General features: G+C 44.7%; 1 long non-coding RNA gene across 2 annotated transcripts in view; it reads left to right on the forward strand.

The window, feature by feature from the left end:
- Positions 1 to 583: 583 nt before the first annotated feature.
- Positions 584 to 21,460, forward strand: part of LOC139758451 (uncharacterized) — an 87,260-nt gene continuing 66,383 nt past the window's right edge. For both annotated transcript variants that reach the window (XR_011714835.1, XR_011714833.1), the window contains exon 1: positions 584 to 1,020. This is a non-coding gene — a long non-coding RNA (uncharacterized lncRNA). The remainder of the gene's footprint in view (positions 1,021 to 21,460) is intronic.

Consider the following 21,460-nt stretch of genomic DNA (forward strand, 5'->3'; position numbering starts at 1 on the left):
TCTCCATTCAAACTCACCTCCCAATTGACTTGACCCTCAACCCTACTGTACCTAATAACCTTGCTCTTATTCACATTTACTCTTAACTTTCTTCTTCCACACACTTTACCAAACTCCGTCACCAGCTTCTGCAGTTTCTCACATGAATCCGCCACCAGCGCTGTATCATCAGCGAACAACAACTGACTCACTTCCCAAGCTCTCTCATCCCCAACAGACTTCATACTTGCCCCTCTTTCCAAGACTCTTGCATTTATCTTATATTTTTACAACATACGGGTTCAGGGATCAACACGATTTCAATTAATATAACCTAAACACATTACACCCAGACTGTAAATGGTTTCATTCATTTAATGATCTCATCACCTTAAAACTTTTCCACTCAAAACTCTCAAGTACAATGTAAAAAAAAGGATACAAAAACAAATTCTATTAATATAAGAATAATAAAACACACACACACACACACACACACACACACACACACACACATATATATATATATATATATATATATATATATATATATATATATATATATATATATATATATATATATATACATATATAAAGTGTTTGATGTAGATTTAGTGTAAAGTGAGCAATGCCATATTTCCTGTTGTGTATTCCCCGTACAGCCGGCGACAGTCTTAACACATTACAGACGACATTAACTGTCTGCTAGCGCCGCCTAGCCTCGGGCAACGCAACTACCACCAGCGTAGTTACCGGTTTATGAATTAATCACGCGTCGCTCACAAGTCTTGGGCTTACACCAGTCTTTGTTAATAGCGGGAAAGACACTTGACGCCTGGTAGACTGGTAGTTGAGGCTTGTTAGAGAGTGGTGGTGAGTGGAGCAGGCAGACCGACCGCCCGGGCCAGCAGTACAGTGTGTGTGTGTGTGTCTGTGTGTGAGAGACGTGTTTACATCTACCAGGAGCAACTACGTCAGGCATCCACCTCCAAAATGGTGGTTTTCGGTAAACCATCTTCTAACCTCTCGTGTCGTGCACAAGTGAGTATGAATTAGTCAGTCTCTCTCTCTCTCTCTCTCTCTCTCTCTCTCTCTCTCTCTCTCTCTCTCTCTCGTCCACTGTGTGTGTGTGTGTTGGATCTGGGGACACGGGTTCGATTCCCTCTCGTTGGTGTTCGAATTGTGCTAATATATTAATTTAAAAGTTTTGATGAACAGAAAGGACGTGGGAAGTCGTGTGTGTTAATGAGGGTCGTGTTAGATAACACTGGAGTTAAGGTGTGGGTTACTGTGACGTAAGCTGACAACACTGGAGTTAAGGTGTGGGTTACTGTGACGTAAGCTGACAACACTGGAGTTAAGGTTTATATATCATTAAGACAACGTGATGCAGGATTGCAGTGTAAAGGTATAGTCATGCGCCCCTTTAACCTGTGCCAACAAGACTAACTGCCTAATGACCTCATCCAATACATCCATTTCCATGTTGAAAACAAATGACAAATTACAACCATATAAATTTGACCATATAAATTGTAGTGACTTGCAACTGTAGCATCTGTAGCATTTCTTATATAATTTTGGTGAATATTTTCTTTCCTTGCGTAATGAGTCGGTGTATATATATATATATATATATATATATATATATATATATATATATATATATATATATATATATTTTCAGCATCGCAAGGTAATTCTTGCTGGTACCTGAAATGAGAAATTTGTGAGGGACTGATAACCTCCACGTCTAATTAATTAATCACACAACCCACCTTCCCTCCCCACCGTCCGCCATCTTTATATAAACCCGACAAAGTGTCACGGACTTTCAAGATCGGGGAATATAAATTTTGTGGACAACTATGACTACCTAACCTAGCCTTTTATACTAGCCAAGGTGAACCGAGCTTTACTAGTTTGGTTTTTTGAGTGAACGAATGTTTCTGTATTTATTTGGGCAGAGGGCCTGCGAGAGAGAGAGCAAAACTCGTCAAAGAAACTCCATTAAGGACATTCACATTCAAGCGAGGTCGGCCATGGAGCGAGCTGTGGTACGCGATTTCTCTTTGCTGTCAATCGCAACGAAATGGGTGATTTTGACGGAGATACAATTTCTCTCTCATGTCTGACTTTCTTTAGGAAAATTTTAAGTTTTTTTTTAGTTGCGTTGTGAACTCTGAGCATTGGTCAGTTAAAGTGATGATGATCGATCATAATTCAAGGTTAATCAAGGAACAGTCGGTCGACATGGCAGCTCCATATTGGCGCTTGAAACGAAGAAGACGGAAGTAAAAAGGGTATATGTAAAGCAAGCAGTAGCCCAATGTAAGCCTTATTTTACGCTTATTGTCGCGTCAAGAAATGTTTTAAAGAAAATTTAGAATTTATGAAATACTCAAAATCAATCAGAGGGACCAAGATTTAGAAGAAAAAAAAAAAGACTTGTGAATTAAAGAATGTACCGGTGAAACTTTGATTTCGAGTTGTATTATTGGAACCAACCATTGCAACGCAGAGGCGGTGTTGCCAACACAATCGTAGCTGAATTTACACCTACCTTTTTTTTTATTTTTTTTTTTTTCCTCTTTCTTCCCTGGCAAATTTCTACGTTTCTCTATAGCAGAAATAACTTCACTAAAGTGCAATAACTGAGCTGGTGCAAGGAAAGTAAACATTTACAATACTTATTTCATTTCTTCGGGGCTGTAGGTGATGATGTCTGTCTGTCTGTCTGTTAGTAGTGAAATATAATAGTTTATAATAGTTTATAATGTAGTGATATATTTTGTGATACATTTCTTTCTGTGGTATCTTGAGTAAATAGAGAATAATCATGTAATATACACTAACCATGTAGTCTGATAGATGTACTCTTCCTTCACTGTATATTTGACAATCTATCACCAATTGTTGTCACGATTGTAGGAATTAATAAAAATCTTATGATTAACTTAGAAATTTATTAACCCTCTGGTCTTTATAAAGCATGTATAGAGTAATGATTAATCTCGGTGATATTAAATGATTATACTAATCACAAGCATTATTCCCCTTGGTCTCCTTTGATGTCAGACATCAAATTTTCTAAGTAATTTGATCCATAACTTTGCAATAAGAAGCAAAATACCTGTGGACTTGGGTGCCATCTATGTTACAATATGGGAGACTTGGGGAATTATGAGAAATTATAGAGGAATGTCCTAATATATATATATATATATATATATATATATATATATATATATATATATATATATATATATATATATATATATATTGAATGATTTTAGGAAGTAAAAGCCTATGATAATGATATTTGCAATGTGACAGATATTGAAAAAAGACTGGAGTCTGGTGTTAATCCATGTGCCTCCATTTTATCGACATGCATATATATAGTGGTGTTACCTGACTAATTATGAGGTTAATTAAGGGCAATTAAAAACACATCTGATCCCTGTATAAGTAGATACTCCATTTGCAAAAGAGAAATATATCATTTCAGGTGGAGTGAAGTGGCCGTATATTATCTTTAATGCTATTCACAACTTTTTCTTTTTACCACAATTACTTACAGTTTCCCCCGCATAGTGAGGTAGCGCCAGGAACAGAAGAAGAATGGCCACCTTTGCTCATATCCACTGTCTGGTTCTGGTACATGAGGCACCAAAACCACAGTTCCCCCATTCTTTTTAGCCAAGCCCCACAGACCTTTTCCCTGGTGTTCCCCTGGCTGCTTCATTTACCATAGTTCAGCCCATTAAGAGCACGTCGTCCCCTGTATACCACATCGCTCTGATTCGCGCTAACCCATTCATCCTCCATGTTCAGCTACATAGTGAGACTCCCATCACGTAAAATATCTTTCACTCCATCCCTCCATGTCGTCTATGGTGTCCCTCCACTCCTTGTTCCCTCCACTCCTGACACGTATGCCCTCTTAGTCCACATCTCCTCGCTCATCCCTTTTTACCATCTGTCCAGACCATTTCAGCACAACACCTTCTTCAGCTCTCTCTCTCTCTCTCTCTCTCTCTCTCTCTCTCTCTCTCTCTCTCTCTCTCTCTCTCTCTCTCTCTCTCTCTCCCCCAACCGATCATTCCTTACCAGTTCATTCCTCCTCACACCACACATTGTTCCTCAAGCCTTTTAATTTCCAACACGTCCACTCTCGTCTGTACTTTTTTTTTTCTTTCATTGAGGGGCTCCCTGCCTCGCGCTCACACACCACCGCCGGGACTACTGTACCATTAAACATACCCATCTTTGCCCTGACACACAGTAGTGGCTTGTCTTTCCACGTACTCTTTAATGCATCTATGACCCAAGCGTCCTCACCCATACTGTTCCTATGGGTCCGTCCGCTGCTGTGTCCACCTCTCGCGTATCTGTAATACTCCATATATCCTCCAAGTTCTCTTCAGACAAGTTAACACTCCAACCAGCCTCCTTTACTCCCCTACTAAACTTGATACATATTGTTTAACACATCTTTTGCCTCTTACACAGTCTCCTTCAATCAGACAACAGCTTCTACAGTTTCTCATTTGATAGTTTATAATGTAGTGATATATTTTGTGATACATTTCTTTCTGTGGTATCTTGAGTAAATAGAGAATAATCATGTAATATACACTAACCATGTAGTCTGATAGATGTACTCTTCCTTCACTGTATATTTGACAATCTATCACCAATTGTTGTCACGATTGTAGGAATTAATAAAAATCTTATGATTAACTTAGAAATTTATTAACCCTCTGGTCTTTATAGAGCATGTATAGAGTAATGATTAATCTCGTTGATATTAAATGATTATACTAATCACAAGCATTATTCCCCTTGGTCTCCTTTGATGTCAGACATCAAATTTTCTAAGTAATTTGATCCATAACTTTGCAATAAGGAGCAAAATACCTGTGGACTTGGGTGCCATCTATGTTACAATATGGGAGACTTGGGGAGTTATAGAGGAATGTCCTAATATATATATATATATATATATATATATATATATATATATATATATATATATATATTGAATTATTTTAGGTATTAAAAGCCGATGATAACGATATTTGCAATGTGACAGATATTGAAAAAAGACTGGAGTCTGGTGTTAATCCATGTGCCTCCTTTTTATCGACATACATATATATATAGTGGAGTTACCTGACTAATTATGGGGTTCATTAAGGGCAATTAAACACATCTGATCCCTGTATAAGTAGATACACCATTTGCAAACGAGAAAAATATTTCAATTTTTTTTTTTACCACAAAAATTCTTACACTTTCCCCGCATAGTGAGGTAGCGCCACGAACAGAAGAAGAATGGCCATGTTTGCTCATATCCACTGTCTGGTTCTGGTACATGAGGCACCAAAACCACAGTTCCCCCCTTCTCTTGAACCTCGCATTTACCTCCCCCAACACCATATCCATAAACAGGTCAGACAGCCATGGTGACATCGCACACCCTTAATGCAAACCTATCTTCCCCTTGGACCACCTACCCTCCTCTATTCCCATTCGCACATACTCTCTTGCAAAGACGTTCCTCGCTGCTTCTAGAAGCTTTCTTTAAGGATGAAATTTGCCTCTAAGATAAAGGTAAAGTAGCCCTTACAAGAGGCAACTGGGACGTGGGGGAGAACGGTGGGAAAAGCGAGATCAAATGAACTGAGAAGTCATGATGTGTACAAGGTTGGAGCTTGGAATCAACATGTCAACAAGGCGCAAGGGCCTCTGTGGTGTATTGCTTAGCATTGCTGACCATGAGCCAGAACGGGCCAGCCCGTGGTCGGAGCTGTATGGGTTCGAATCCTGGGTGTGGCATTCGGCCTACATCCAACCCAGGTGCTTATCCTCCCCCTTAGGGCTGGTCAGTAAATGGGTACCTGGGCAAGGTTGGGGTGGACATACATAGCAGGAAAGACGTGGTACATATATACGTACGTACAAGGTTAAGTGACAGACTGGGGCAACACAAGTGCAGAACGCTATACACACGGTGTTACCGGACTCCTTCCGCTCAAGGTTGCCCCTCGCCATACTGTAGCACCGTCAGTTGACGTGGCAGACTGTACCGTCTTGTCATTAGAACGTGTCGCTGCTAATGCGTCCAGCCTGCCCTTGCTACTGACTGTGGCGCAGCCTTAGGTCGGCAGGAGTCCCCAGGATGGGGGGGAAGGTCCTTCTTAGAGGGTAGGGTCCCGGGGGAGTCTAAACACACACACACACACACACACACACACACACACACACACACACACTGACATACGTACAGACATGTCAACTTCTTGTAAGCCATCAGTAAACGTAGTGTCACGGCTATTTTGCCGGGTGCTGCTGCTCCACACAACGTTAAGACCGGAGTGGATAGATAGATTGCCGGAGGTCATCAGGATGAATAAAATATGGGGTAACGCAGAGCCAGGAGGGGTTATGGGGGTGTAGGGGGTATGTGACTCGTTGACCACAACCACAACGTAACATTTTGATAATCACCGAGGGGAGTGTTGTTTGCTCACAACCACAACCCCCACAACCCCCCCAACTTCCCCCATAACCCGATCCCCCCCCCCCCCCCGCGGGGGTGACCGGTAAAGAATATGGATCATCAGGTAATATTAAAGTGGGGGGGGAGGGAGGGTTGTGGAAGCCCGCCCCCACCTCCCTCCTCCTCCCTCCCTCCCTCCCTCTTCCATCGTGTGACGGGAAATAATTACGTTAATGAGACAGGGGACAGAGGAGGACGCGTGACGGAGGAGGAGGAGGAACCTTCCTTCCCTTAAATTAGCTGTGGGTCACCCGGAGGACAAGATGTAAATGTGGAGGTAATGAGAGCAGGGCACAGCTGGGTGAGGGGCAAAGGTTGTTGTTATTATTATTACAACTATCATCCAACAAGACATAAGCTGGTGGTGTGTGTGTGTGTGTGTGTGTGTGTGTGTGTGTGTGTGTGTGTGTGTGTGTGTGATGGTAGGAGGAAGGGAAACCTGGGGTCTTGACACCACTGGAATCATCTTCACTACATTGTGGACATCTTCACTACACGTCCAACACCAGAACTCATTGTGACCCGATCAAATTTTTTGGGGGGACGAAGGTTCACACACACACACAGACACACACAGACACACACACACACACACACACCCACCCACCCACCCACCCACCCACCCACTCACCCACACACACCCACCTACCCACCCACCCACACACACACACACACACACACACACACACACACACACACACACCGTGGCGCCCTCAAATACCATGATCACTGTCAACACCACTTAACCACCTACACCCTCGTCCACCAGTGACCTTTGACCTGACCTTATCGATCCTTCCTTCCCTACACGACGGTACGGTGCTTTACAATTCTGTACGATCCTTCAGCACGACGGTACGATGGTACGTTTTACGTCATAATCCTGTTGTATGACGGTATGGTACGGTACGATCCTTTAGTAAAACAGTACGATGCCTCTGTAAGTCGGTACGGTACGGTACGATCCTTTAGTAGAACGGTACGATCCCAGACCATGACGGTACGATAACTGGGCTGGATGGTACAGTGGCTTGACACTCTGACACGATCCTTATTGAAGGTCAGGTCAAAAGCGAGGTCATTCTAGACTCGAATGATACCATCGTACGTAAGAGTTAATTAAACTGTCGTGCTCAAAGGGGGGCGGGGCGTACCTTTGTGCTCAAAGAGGTCGTACCGTCAAGAGGTCGTGCTCAGAGGGTCGTACCGTCGTGCCGAAAGGGGTCGTGCTGTCCATGGGTCGTGCTCAAGGTCTGTCGCAGCTTGGTAGAGAAATATGGTTGATGATATGTTCCCACGTCTGGGAAATATATATATATATATATATATATATATATATATATATATATATATATATATATATATATATATATATATATTGCAAAGGATCACAATTTTGCGCGTGATCAAGATATTCCTATGAGTCCACGGGGAAAATGAAACACGATAAGTTCCCAAGTGCACTTTCGTGTAATAATCACATCATCAGGGGGAGACACAAGAGAGAAATATCGTGTTTTATTTTCCCCGTGGACTCATAGGAATATATATATATATATATATATATATATATATATATATATATATATATATATATATATAATCTTTTTCTTTCTTTTAAACTATTCGCCATTTCCCGCGTTAGCGAGGTAGCGTTAAGAACAGAGGACTGGGCCTTTTTTGGAATATCCTCACCTGGCCCCCTTCTCTGTTCCTTCTTTTGGAAAATTAAAAAAAAAAACGAGAGGGGAGGAATTCCAGCCCCCCGCTCCCTCCCCTTTTAGTCGCCTTCTACGACACGCAGGGAATACGTGGGAAGTATTCTTAATCCCCTATACCCAGGGATAATATATATATATATATATATATATATATATATATATATATATATATATATATATATATATATATATACACACACACAGATGGTAAACCTCATCACAAGTCAGCCAGGGCCTCCCCACACTCACGTCGGTGGATTTCAATTCCATTCCTTGATTACGTCTGCGGTTAATGATGCTTATTTTCCACGTGGCTTTTATCACCTGGCGGGAATGCCCTGTGCCTTTCATTTACATATTTATTATATCTTTTGACGGAGGCTAAATTGGACTCGTCCTCTGTTGTAAACGGTTGCTCCTGGTGTGTGTAGGGGGGGTTGTGAGGTTCTGGTGTTGTGAAATGAGTTGTGCCTGAGTTCTGAGCGCCGGGTGTTGTGGATCTGGTTGTACCATAGTTGTGAGCGTCTGGCGTTGTGAAATTGGTTGTGAACTGACATCAGTTGTACTGGCAGCAGCGTAAGGGTGGGTTGTGAGACGACAGTGATAACCAGTTGTTAGCCGCGGGTGTGTGTGTGTGTGTGCGTGCGTCTGGAGGCAAGCGGAGTCGTGTGTACAAACATGTTGTGGACTCCTCCGATGTAAACAAGGGACCTACATGGCTGTAAAACATTTATAGCTCCGGCTGCTGGATTGGGGGGGGGGGGGCCGCTGGTGGGTTATGGGGGGGGACCGCGGTCATGTTTCCTGGGGGGGGGAAGGCAGTGGTGGGGGGGAGTTGTTTATATATATATATATATATATATATATATATATATATATATATATATATATATATATATATATATATAAAAGCAAACTTATGATTAGACTAACACATACGTAAATACATATATGCGCTAGTGGCCATGCATACGATTTTACACACTTCAAAGCATAATAAAGATACCATAAACATGTACCTAAACACATAGATGTAAATAGGTGGAATAAACAAACGTCGGTAAACACAGTACATATTAATCACACACACACACACACACACACACACACACACACACACACACACACACACATTTTATCAACCCAGGATTAACCTTCGCTCATATATGATTACCGAAGGCCCCAAGGGCCCCGCCCCCAGGCCAGGTGTATCCCCCTAAGACTCCTTAGAGGTTAACCAAGCCCAGAAATACCCAGGCCATTCTCGCCCTCGTCGTCTCCTGTCACCGGAGATCCCTCGTCCCCATGTTGCAGGTCAGCACCACAACGGCATTGTCAGTCCAATGTCGTACAGATGGCCCCCCACATCCCAGCCATCGTGAGCATCATCAGTAAACAGTAGACTGTCGCTCCCAGCGTCTGTGGCCAGACGGTCTGTGTAAACCCAATCATTTTCTGTGTCTTAGACTCTAACTACATGATGGTTTCTTCTCTTTATTTTCCATTCATATTTTTTAAATGAACCGTTTTTATTTATCATTATTATTATTATTATTATTATTATTATTATTATTATTATTATCATTATTATTATTATTATTCGTATTATCATTAAAACTATGCCTGTAATTATAGTTGTAATTGTTAGTTATATATTGTAATTATTATCATTATCATACACGAACCTAGAATAAATTGAAAAAAATCCCTTTATGAAATTAAGGACCGTAACTGTACACACACACACAACACACACACACACACACACACACACACACACACACACACACACAAAACAGTCCCCCCCCCACCCACTCTAATGTGTCCCCCCCCCCCCCACGTGACCAAAGCAAGCACCAAACGAGCCTAAACAGGACCCAAACCATTTCTAGCCTAGTTATGATCAATGGCCCAATAACTGCAGATACAACGCCAATAACTGTTATAAACACGCTCTACTTTATTAATATAAGACAAGTCTCGCTGAAAATACGACCACCGTTATAATGCCGACACGACCACCGTTATAGTGCCGACACGACCACCATTATAGTGCCGACACGACCACCACTATACTGCCGACACGACCACCATTATAGTGCCGACACGACCACCATTATAATGCCGACACGACCACCACTTATAGTGCCGACACGACCACCATTATAATGCCGACACGACCACCACTTATAGTGCCGACACGACCACCATTATAATGCCGACACGACCACCACTTATAGTGCCGACACGACCACCGTTATAATGCCGACACGACCACCATTATAGTGCCGACACGACCACCATTATAATGCCGACACGACCACCACTTATAGTGCCGACACGACCACCGTTATAGTGCCGACACGACCACCATTATAGTGCCGACACGACCACCACTATACTGCCGACACGACCGCCACTATAGTGCCGACACGACCACCATTATAGTGCCGACACGACCGCCATTATAGTGCCGACACGACCGCCATTATAGTGCCGACACGACCACCATTATAGTGCCGACACGATCACCATTATAGTGTCGAGACGACCACCATTATAGTGCCGACACGACCACCACTATAGTGCCGACACGACCACCATTTTAATGCCGACACGACCACCATTATAGTGCCGACGCGACCACCATTATAGTGCCGACACAACCACCACTATACTGCCGACACGATCACCATTATAGTGCCGACACGACCACCACTATACTGCCGACACGACCACCACTATAGTGCCGACACGACCACCATTATAGTGCCGACACGACCACCACCATAGTGCCGACACAAAGCTTTCTTAAAAGTAGACAACGGGTTAAGACTCTTGAGGTTCAAACTCAGTACTGGGGTCAAGTGGTGGGTAATTAGCCTCTCGTTAATTGGATTTTCTCAAACCTTCATTAGGGCAAGTCTTGGATAAAGGCAAATTGGTTCTGTGTTAACACCCACCCCCACCCCCACAGGTGGATCCAAGTGACGGGGTTTGCCTGGAGGGGGGGGGGAGGGGGGTTGATAGGGAGACGATGGCCTTTTTATTAAGAAAAAAAAAAGAAAGATGAAATTGATCGTAGGTTAAAGGGTTAAGTCGTGGTACTCAAAAGGGGGAGGTTACGATAACATGAGAGCTGGTGGTCCATTACGCAGGTGGTCTGTTGTCTCGTGCTTTAGAAATAATGAACACCTCACCACCCGACCCTCCGGCTCAACGGAAAGAGTAAAATATATTATTATGCCATATGGGCGGCGGCAGATACTGCCACGGATATTCTATAGGAAACTGCGCATTGGAAAATGTTTCCAACCAGTTTGAGAACATGTGTTCTGCCATTTTGAGAACATGTGTTCTGCATTAGAAAGACAAGACAACATAACTCATTGGATTATTCACTGGCAACAAGTGGCGTAATTGTCCAGTCTTGAAAACATTGGTTGTCTTTGAATTTAGTCCATTGTGAAGCAGTTTATTCTGATGCTGAACGAGAATAAATCACATGTTCGTTCCTTTAATCTTCGTACCGTCATTTCTGGTCTCTGCATCTCAGTCTAAACTGATCTTTTTTATTCTTATTATTATTATTTTCGAAATCATTTATTCATTCTGAACATCTACCTTGGATCACTACGGAGTCTGCGCTTTTTATTTTTTATTATAGATAATAATTCAAATTTTTGAAGTCTTTCCCCATAAGGCTTACCCCAAAGCGAAGGGTTTAGTTTCGATGGTGTTCTTTGGATTTGTTCAAGTTGTTGCTCTTTCTTCTTCATCAGGTTTGGTTGACCAGAACAGTGCATGAGGTCTGACCAGGAAGACTTTATTCATGCTGAAAATAATATTCTTTATTATGTAGTTTGCATCTCTAGCTCTGGAACTTAACATGTTATTGACCCCATCGTGTGCTGTTAGGCATTGTTAACCGTATTTGAGGTAGTTACTGATAATTAATCTAAAGTTTTGTCGTCAATTTCATGTATTCATGTTTTATATTTTTATCAAAGTCCGTTATTTTGCAATGGTGTGTGTGTGTGTGTGTGTGTGTGTGTGTGTGTGTGTGTGTGTGAGGGGGCTGTGGGGGACGGTATTGGTAACAATGGCACATCTGGTGGCTGTGTTGTGATATTTGGTAACGTTACAAGGGTCTGAGGAATGTATGGTGGACTTGGTAACACTGGGAGGATCTGGTGTTGGTAACACTGGGAGGGTCGGGTGGTTGTGTGGTGAACCTGGTAACACTGGGAGGATCTGGTGTTGGTAACACTGGGAGGGTCGGGTGGTTGTGTGGTGAACCTGGTAACACTGGGAGGATCTGGTGACTGTGTGGTGGCCTTGGTAACACTGGTAGGTTGTGGAGGTCTTGTCGTGGTCTTGGTAACACTGGGATATTCTGAGAAAGGGTTGTATCATGGTCTTGGGAACACTGTGGGGGGTATCGTGGTCTTGGGAACACTGTGAGGGGGATATCGTGGTCTTGGTAACACTGTAAGGGGGGTATCGTGGTCTTGGTAACGCTGAGAATGGTCCGGGGGCTATGTTGTGGTCTTGGTAACACTGGGAGGTCTAGGAAGGGGCTGTAGTCTGGTCTTGGTAACGCTAAGAGAGCACTGAGGGTTGTGTCATGGCCTTGGTAACACTGGGAGGGTCTGCGAGGCCGCATCGTGGTCTTGGTAACACTGGAAAAGGGTTCTGAGGTTGCGACGTGGTCTTGGTAACGCTGAGGGTCTTAGAAAGGGGCCACATCGTGGTCCTGGTAACGCTGAGAAGGGTCTGACGGTTGCTTCGTGGTCTTGGTAACGCTGTGAGGGTCTTAGAAAGGGGCCACATCGTGGTCCTGGTAACGCTGAGAAGGGTCTGACGGTTATGTCGTGGTCTTGGTAACACTGGGAGGGTCTAGGAAGGGGGCCACATCGTGGTCCTGGTAACGCTGAGAAGGGTCTGACGGTTATGTCGTGGTCTTGGTAACACTGGGAGGGGATGGCGCAAGGGAGCGACAGAGAATTTTGTGGCCCATCGTAAAATTCGAATTGCATGGATTCCGTTAAGGAGTTGGATGATTGACTGGGTGATGGGGTCGTCTTGAGGTGGATGATTGACTGGGTGATGGGGTCGTCTTGAGGTGGATGATCGACTGGGTGATGGTGTCTTCTTGAGGTGGATGATTGACTGGGTGATGGGGCTGTCTTGAGGTGGATGATTGATTGGGTGATGGGGTCGTCTTGAGGTGGATGATTGACTGGGTGATGTGGTCGTCTTGAGGTGGATGATTGACTGGGTGATGGGGTCATCTTGAGGTGGATGATTGACTGGGTGATGTGGTCGTCTTGAGGTGGATAATTGACTGGGTGATGGGGCTGTCTTGAGGTGGATGATTGACTGGGTGATGTGGTCGTCTTGAGGTGGATAATTGACTGGGTGATGGGGTCGTCTTGAGGTGGATGATTGACTGGGTGATGGGGTCGTCTTGAGGTGGATGATTGACTGAGTGATGGGGTCATCTTGAGGTGGATGATTGACTGGATGATGGGGTCGTCTTGAGGTGGGTGATTGACTGGATGATGGGGTCGTCTTGAGTTGGATGATTGACTGGGTGATGGGGTCCTCTTGAGGTGGATGATTGACTGGGTGATGGGGTCGTCTTGAGTTGGATGATTGACTGGGTGATGGGGTCCTCTTGAGGTGGATGATTGACTGGGTGATGGGGTCGTCTTGAGGTGGATGATTGACTGAGTGATGGGGTCATCTTGAGGTGGATGATTGACTGGATGATGGGGTCGTCTTGAGGTGGGTGATTGATTGGATGATGGGGTCGTCTTGAGTTGGATGATTGACTGGGTGATGGGGTCCTCTTGAGGTGGATGATTGACTGGGTGATGGGGTCGTCTTGAGGTGGATGATTGACTGAGTGATGGGGTCATCTTGAGGTGGATGATTGACTGGATGATGGGGTCGTCTTGAGGTGGGTGATTGACTGGGTGATAGGGTCCTCTTGAGGTGGATGATTGACTGTGTGATGGGGTCATCTTGAGGTGGATGATTGATTGGGTGATGGGGTCGTCTTGAGTTGGATGATTGACTGAGTGATGGGGTCATCTTGAGGTGGATGATTGACTGGATGATGGGGTCGTCTTGAGGTGGATGATTGACTGGATGATGGGGTCGTCTTGAGGTGGATGATTGACTGGGTGATGGGGTCGTCTTGAGGTGGGTGATTGGGTGATGGAGTCGTCTTGAGGAAGGCGACTGGGTGATGGGGTCGTTTTGAGGTGGATGATTGACTGGGTGATGGGGTCGTCTTGAGGTGGATGATTGACTGGGTGATGGGGTCGTCTTGAGGTGGGTGATTGGGTGATGGAGTCGTCTTGAGGAAGGCGACTGGGTGATGGGGTCGTTTTGAGTTGGATGATTGACTGGGTGATGGGGTCGTCTTGAGGTGGATGATTGACTTGATGATGGGGTCGTCTTGAGGTGGATGATTGACTGGATGATGGGGTCGTTTTGAATTTGATGATTGACTGGATGATGGGGTCGTCTTGAGTTGGATGATTGACTGGGTGATGGGGTCGTCTTGAGTTGGATGATTGACTGGGAGATGGGGTCGTCTTGAGGTGGATGATTGACTGGGTGATGGGGCTGTTGAAGTGGATGATTGACTGGATGATGGGGCCGTTTTGAGGTGGATGATTGACTGGGTGATGGGTCGTCTTGAGTTGGATGATTGACTGGATGATGGGGCCGTCTTGAGGTGGATGATTGACTGGATGATGGGGCCGTTTTGAATTTGATGATTGACTGGGTGATGGGGTCGTCTTGAGGTGGATGATTGACTGGATGATGGGGTCGTCTTGAGTTGGATGATTGACTGGATCAGAGGTTCAGTTAGGTCGTGAGGAGGCATGACAGGGGGGCCTGCGTGAGCCTGACGCCCCTGGTGATCCATGACGGAGACGGTAGGGGGGGGGGGAGCAGAGAGGGAGTGTGGGAGGAGGTGGTCTGGTGTGGTCTGGTTTGCTGGGGGTGTGGTGTGGTTGGGAGGAGGTGGTCTGGTGTGGTCTTGTCTGCTGGAGGATGTGGTGTGGTTGGGAGGAGGTGGTCTGGTCTGGTCTGCTGGGAGTGTGGTGTGGTTGGGAGGAGGTGGTCTGGTCTGGTCTGGTCTAGTCTGCTGGGGGTGTGGTTGGGAGGAGGTGGTCTGGTGTGGTCTTGTCTGCTGGAGGATGTGGTGTGGTTGGGAGGAGGTGGTCTGGTCTGGTCTGCTGGGAGTGTGGTGTGGTTGGGAGGAGGTGGTCTGGTGTGGTCTTGTCTGCTGGAGGATGTGGTGTGGTTGGGAGGAGGTGGTCTGGTCTGGTCTGCTGGGAGTGTGGTGTGGTTGGGGGGAGGTGGTCTGGTCTGGTCTGGTCTAGTCTGCTGGGGGTGTGGTTGGGAGGAGGTGGTCTGGTGTGGTCTGGTGTGCTGGGGGTGGTGGTGTGGCTGGGAGGAGGTGGTCTAGTCTGGTCTAGTCTGCTGGGGGTGTGGTGTGGTTGGGAGGAGGTGGTCTAGTCTGGTCTAGTCTGCTGGGGGTGTGGTGTGGCTGGGAGGAGGTGGTCTGGTGTGGTCTGGTCTGCTGGTGGTGTGGTGTGGTTGGTCTCTGCCTGTGGTGAACGAGAAGACCTCACTCAGGGCGGGTGTTACTTGCTCCTGTCTTCAGTCATTACTGAAGTGGTTTAATAAGTTACAGGTTACTTAGTGGTGACCTTTCCTCTCTTTTTTTCGTAATGTTTTAAAGTCATTTTGAGAATAGAATAAAAAAAAAAAAAGATTAGAAACGTCTTTCTTTCTGTGTGGTGGAGTAGGTAGCCAGCCCAGGAGAAGCGAAGATGTTTCAAATGACTTTGCGGAGGAACCGAGGGAAACAAGAGGCGGTGAGGGACACTGGAGGGTGTAGTGTGTGCCGGCTGTGTCCTCAAGCACTCGGGGTCTCCGGACGTGGCCACGGCAGGAGACCCACAGACCAACAGCTGCGGTTTAACACCTCCGGGAGGCCCACACAGACCAACAGCTGCGGTTTAACTCGTTTTTTTTCAACTAGAGTAGAACAGGAAATAAGATTTACACTTATATATATATATATATATATATATATATATATATATATATATATATATATATATATATATATATATAAGTAATAGTTTACCACGTAATAAGACCGCCTTTAATTTCATAGTTTTTAGTCCTGGACGAACGTTCATAACACCGAAAAGAATATAGAATGTGGGTCACCGTGGGTTGAAGAGGTTCTTGGAGGCAAAATGAAGGAAAATGTTGATGGAGATGGTGGAGGAGCCGTGGTGGAGGTGGGGCTGACGATAGACGTAAGATAATGACTTGTGTGCGTACCGACTCACTCACATTGTGGTAAACAAGATATAGAATAGTTTGATGCACAATATGTTGATCAAACAAACCTAGATATTCAGCGTGACAACAAAATAATGTGGATGGGTTAAGTCCGTTAAACTATAGGTCCCTATTTACAGGTATGGGATGTGTAGAATTCCTGAAATCCTGTCTATTTCTGCTGCCATGAAGAAGAAGATCCCAGGCAGGAGGAGTGCCAGCCCCTTCGAAGACCCTTGTCCCGTTGACACACTTCACCAACACTCGTGGTCTTTGTCATTCCTCTCATGCATGCCTCTCTGGTTAATATTACATCAACACATTCATCTTTTCTCAAACTACTTTTCATCACAGCGATCCTTCTCGCATCGCCGTGTAGTATGAGCTCCACTCACGACTTGACTTTAAAAGAGCAGTGTGTGTTTATCCCAACACCAACAACCCTGTTGCACATCTCTTCCACCTTCAAACTCGCAACCATCATGGCGTCCACATCTGGCTCACAGTTTGTCTCCTAACTTCCACCACTTTTGTTTCACGTACCGTTTTACTACACCTTAAAAAAAAAAAAACTAGCTTCATATTTTTCTTCCGCTGTCTTCATTCCTGACTGGGCTGTGATATCCACTTACCCTAAAGCTGTGTGTGTTCAGCGCATAGTGGAGATTCTTCATAAAGGTATAACGGTGACAATGTTTCGTAAAACGAGCAGCTTGGACGCCCTCGCCTTATACAGGTCATGTGATCAAGTGTGTGGCCATGGCAGCTACTACTACAGCTGTTTACCCCTCAATTCTTGCCTGACATGTTTTAAAAAGGCAGGTTTTCTAACCCCATTTGAAATACACATTAATTTCTTCTTTTCCTTCACTTTCCTTATCTATTATCCACTTTTTATTAGTTTTAATTTAAGAACTACTAATGATATGGACTTTTGTACGTAATAGGAGTCTACAATAGAAATAGAAACAGACATATACATCTCCATACGACCAGACAACACAAACTATCATCAACATTTACAACTTGCATGAAAACAGAAGTGCAACGATCTAAATATAACAATCATACATACATGGCTACGCAGAGGCGTAGATAGAGCCACTGATGAATATATAAACCCGTCACCATAACTTTGTGGACAGGAAGACAGTATTAACATACAAAGTGTTGTGGGCGACCCAGCCCTGTGTGTGTGTGGGTGTTGTGTGTGTGGGTCAGGTCTCCCTCCCAGCCCTTCCCCCACGTGATTAAACAAGGGTCAGTCAGTGTGGCTGGGTGGGTGGGTGGGTGGCTGGCTAGGGGTGGCAAAACTCGCGCGAGGGTGGCGCGCGTCAGGGAAATATATATTTATACAAGTGGTGTCCCAGGACAGACTGAGGCTGGTCATGTTGACATGGAAACTGAAAGACCATTTCTGAATGTTTTGGTGTCATTTTCTCTTCGCTTTTAGCCTCTTCCATATATACTTTCCCAACTCTTAATATAATACTTGTGTATATGATCGTTTTTCGTAGATAAAACTTCACAAAAGTATAATAACTTGACGAATAGATATGGAATCCATTCGGAATAGTTTTTGTGTCAATGTATTTGGTTGAAGATCACAGAATGAAATAAACCTTTTGGCATTTAGTTTGTGCTCAGCTGCCCGACCCCGCCTGCCTCTCTCTCTCTCTCTCTCTCTCTCTCTCTCTCTCTCTCTCTCTCTCTCTCTCTCTCTCTCTCTCTCTCTCTCTCTCTCTCACTACACACACACACACAAACACACAGACGTGTATAAATAAGGTGGAATGTGTACAGGACAAACATTACAAGTAATTTGACGGAGCCAGAGTCAGAAAATACTCCGTCCAGTTTATGTGGCAATTTAGCCGACACCACCACCGCCCCCCCCCCATCCACTTGTATCTAGACGGTACAGTTTAGACTGAATGGTGTGATCAAACAATTTTAAGACGAAAAACAAGCATTTTTTTTTTTTTTTTTGTCAACTGACCACAATCTAATGTAGGAATTTAAGGAAAGAGAGGATGATTAATTAAAAGGGGAGTTGGAGGTTGGGGAGGGGGGGAAGGGGAGGCTATTTTTGAGCGGTGAAATAATACCATGCAAACACATGCACGAGGCCGGACATTTAATGCATGTTTTTGAATTCCACAACAGAACAGTAACTTGCTGGCGAAAAGAAAAACACATTTCAGTAGGGGTGGATATTTTTTTTTTGTTTTGTTTTGTTGGGGCAACACCCAAACAAACAAATAAATGAGATTTGGGCTATTTTAATGTCGGCTGTATAGGTGTCATTGGGATTTATTGACATAACTTGCTTTTGAACAATAGATTTCGTACTAGATGAGTATTACTATGACATAGGAAGCATTACGTTATCACTAGACTTTATGTTAGAATTAAATCCGTCTTCTTAGACGAAATTAGTTGAAAAATGGACTGGAAAAAGACTCGTACGACAACATGAGTGTAAGTTATAATGTATTCAATTAGCATCGGTCATTGTGAATGAAATCACAACAGATTATGTGAATTTAGAGGCAGCAGGAGACCCCGGGGACGCGAGACAGACATGATTTAGAGAACATTTTAGCTGAGTGAGGGTGGAATTGTGCGTCCGGCAGGCGCTAGAAACAGACAGACACCCCCAGTTCAACTTACCCTAAAAAGAAAAGCGATCGCGCTGTGAGATATTAGAGAGGGATTGACTTGTTTGAGAGTAAAGATCGTTTACGATGGGTGGGAAGAAGAAGAGTGGGAAAGATAATAAACGTGTGAGAGATAAAGAACTCTTGAAACAAAAAGTAAAACATCATCTGCTTCCTCAGCTCTGTTGACACTCGCATCGCTTCGTCCCAGCGGACTTGTTTCCTTGTGTGTGTGTGAGCGCGTGATGAATGATTAGCGTTGTAGCGACCCACTGTCGCTCAAAGTGTCAGCTTAATGATGTCCAAGTCACGGCGTATGATCTCAAATGCCCTAATAATCCCCCAATAAAGTGTGTTTGCTGGCCCATCCTAACGGCTGACCAGTGTTACTAATCCCCGACACCCATACTTAGGTGGCGCGTCAGTCGCTGTCGTTCTAATTATTCGGTTGAATAGATGACCTTGATCGTTTCCAGGAGAGGCTTCACTCTTACCTGAGTTAACTTCGGTCCATCAGCCAGTAATAGAATTACTTGCGACTGCTGGAAGTGATCAACAGGTAAGGTAACATAAGTAAACTCGCTGGGAATGATAAATATCTAAGTTTCCGTTCTGAGATGTGTCGTAATTCCCTCTGGGAATAGCTAGGTACCCTTCCCAGACCTGACCTCGCCTCGTCTTGTGTACTTGGGCATCCCAAGCCAGTCAGTCAAGCTGTAACCTGTGCCTTGTAGACACACAAGCTCACTTTACAAGTGCTTTGACGTCTCTTACTAGGGCGCTGCCTCAGAGAGGTCACTTCGCTGTTCTCTTCGTCAGCAGCAATCCTCCTTGCCCTCAGTTACCTTACATTACTTCACCAATAAAGTACTGTTGGTGTTGTTGTAAAATGTGATATTTTTGTGTGTCCCTCACAGTTATACCATTCCAGTAACCCAGCGAGAACACTCAGTTAGCCTAGCGAGCCCCGAGTGATTGAGAGAGAGAGAGAGAGAGAGAGAGAGAGAGAGAGAGAGAGAGAGAGAGAGAGAGAGAGAGAGAGAGACTTTCGAACACGTTTTTACATTGCTATTGTTAGCCTTCCTTGTGCCCTCTACTGTCATACTCCTTTTTCCCACCACCGCCCCCTCACCATCCTCCCACACCTGCCACCGCCCACCGTCGAGTATGGGCGTCAAGGATCAATATCACAGGTGTAGCCGTAGAGTTTGGCCACCAAACACATTTCTCGAGGGAATATGAATTTACGGGTGAGGTCAGACGCTGTGACCTGCCACCCAGTTAGAGTGGGGTCGCGACAATGTAGGAAGAGAGTTTCATACTTATGTAGTCCTGTCTCAGCTTTACGTGTCTTTACTGCTGTGAATGCATGTATGCACACACACACACACACACACACACACACACACACAGTCGCAGCCAGGCACCCATTCATCGACCATTCCCGAGGGGAGGATGAACACCTGGGTTGGGTGGAGGTTGACTGCTATACCAAGGATTCGAATCCATACGGTTACGACCCTGGGCTGGCCAGTGCTGATTCATGGTCAGTAACGCTAACCGCTAAACCACGGAGGTGTGTGTGTTTGTATACGTGTATGTGAATATGTGAGTATATATATATATATGTCTCCATGGTTGTTTAATTTGTTTATGGATTGGGTTGTTAGGGAGGTAAATGCAAGAGTTTTGGAAAGAGGGGCAAGTATGAAGTCTGTTGGGGATGAGAGAGCTTGGGAAGTGAGTCAGTTGTTGTTCGCTGATGATACAGCGCTGGTGGCTGATTCATGTGAGAAACTGCAGAAGCTGGTGACTGAGTTTGGAAAAGTGTGTGGAAGAAGAAAGTTAAGAGTAAATGTGAATAAGAGCAAGGTTATTAGGTACAGTAGGGTTGAGGGTCAAGTCAATTGGGAGGTGAGTTTGAATGGAGAAAAACTGGAGGAAGTGAAGTGTTTTAGATATCTGGGAGTGGATCTGGCAGCGGATGGAACCATGGAAGCGGAAGTGGATCATAGGGTGGGGGAGGGGGCGAAAATCCTGGGGGCCTTGAAGAATGTGTGGAAGTCGAGAACATTATCTCGGAAAGCAAAAATGGGTATGTTTGAAGGAATAGTGGTTCCAACAATGTTGTATGGTTGCGAGGCGTGGGC

The sequence above is a fragment of the Panulirus ornatus genome, chromosome 2, assembly GCF_036320965.1.
Source record: "Panulirus ornatus isolate Po-2019 chromosome 2, ASM3632096v1, whole genome shotgun sequence".
NCBI lineage: Eukaryota > Metazoa > Arthropoda > Malacostraca > Decapoda > Palinuridae > Panulirus > Panulirus ornatus.